The 1,450-nt window shown below is 68.7% G+C and overlaps 1 protein-coding gene across 1 annotated transcript in view; it reads left to right on the forward strand.

The window, feature by feature from the left end:
- The window catches only part of CRIP2 (cysteine rich protein 2), a 23,422-nt gene that overhangs the window by 7,648 nt on the left and 14,324 nt on the right, over positions 1 to 1,450 (forward strand). The gene's annotated exons all lie outside the window — the stretch shown is intronic.

Raw genomic sequence — 1,450 nt, forward strand, 5'->3', positions numbered from 1 at the left:
GCTGCGGTGGGCACGGCCGGGCGCGCGGGGCCCCGGCCGCGGGAGCGTCCCTTCGCCTCGGCTGCAGCCAGGGGAATTTTTGACATGGGGGTTTCCATGGCAACAAAGCAAAATGGTGCAGGGAAGCGCGAGCCGCCCGGCGTTGCAGCGAGATGCTTCTGCTGTGGGAACGGGGTTATTGCAGGATGGGAAAGGGCCGAGACCGGCGCCTGCCACGCACAAAACTAGTGCCCCGGGCCGGGCCTCGTGCCGGGAGCCTGTGCTGAGCGGCGCCCGGTCCTCCCCCTCGCCCGCCTGCCCTTGGCGCTATCTCTGCTCCGGCAGGGCCTCTCTCCCTCGTCCCCCCACCAAGGTCTCCCGTATCAGGCCTGTCGTCCCGGCTACTTAATCTGGGTTTCTCAGTTATCCCATCCGGAAAAAATGTGTCTAAGAATACCTTGCACATGCCTGGCACTTGGCCGGAGCGCCGGGCTGCTGCGGGTGGCCCCTGCCCCTCCGCTGGCCTTGGCTCCGCATCCTTCTCCCACGGTGGCCCGGCGCCCGCGGGGGACAGAGGTGGAGGGGCTGCTGGGCAACCGCGGCTGGCGGCAAGCGCAGCCCGTGTTCGGGGCCGGTTCCCGCTGCTGCGGCTGCTGYGCGCTCGCAGAGCAGCAGCGACAGCGGTGCGTAACGCTCCCGCGACGGGTTCCCACGAACGATGATGGTGATGACTCAGCCCTGCAACTTGCATCCTCCCCAGCTTGCAGCTGGACGGGAGAAACGCRGCTTGCCCAGACCGAGGCCTCAGGCGTCCAGGGAACTCCCGCGGGAGCCGGGCGCCTTCCCACCGCAGCTGCCCGCTGCAGGCCTGCAGCTCCCTGCCCACGGTGCGTGTGCCGGGGCCGGGGGTGTTTGGTGATGTCTGCCCGTGCGGAGCTGGGGCTTTCTCCGAGCCTGCAGCTCTAAGGCCACTGCAACCTGCCGCGCGCCCCACTGAGGCCGCACAGCCCATCCCGTCGCCTCGCCCCACGGCACAGGGCCGTGCGCTACCCCGAAAGCAGGCTGGGAGAGCGCTCCGGTGCCAGCTCCCGGACTGGCCTGGGCTCTGGGGCTGGGGGCTGTGGTGGAGGCACCTGCAGGCCTTGTGGGTTAGCACCAGCCCACAAGGACGCGGGGCTCGCGCAGCGGCAGGTGGGGTGATGCTCACGTACGCACCGGGGAGGACTGGGCCCAGACTTACCGACAGCAAGCTGGTAAAAACCGCCAAGTCATTTTGCCAAATTTCAACCTCTTTTTCTAAAAGAGCGAAGAGGGACTGTAAGGACTGCAACTGCGTGGGCTTCCAGGGACGGGGAGCAGGGTAGGGAAGGGTTCGAGCAGGAGGCACCGCCGCTGCCCTTCCCTGCCGGCGCGGGCAGGCGCGCTCGCCCCGCTACGAGCGCCGCAGCGCAGGTGGGACCGGCGCGGACGC

The sequence above is a fragment of the Apteryx rowi genome, unplaced genomic scaffold (genome assembly GCF_003343035.1).
Source record: "Apteryx rowi isolate R43461 unplaced genomic scaffold, aptRow1 scaffold_80, whole genome shotgun sequence".
Classification (NCBI taxonomy): Eukaryota; Metazoa; Chordata; class Aves; order Apterygiformes; family Apterygidae; genus Apteryx; species Apteryx rowi.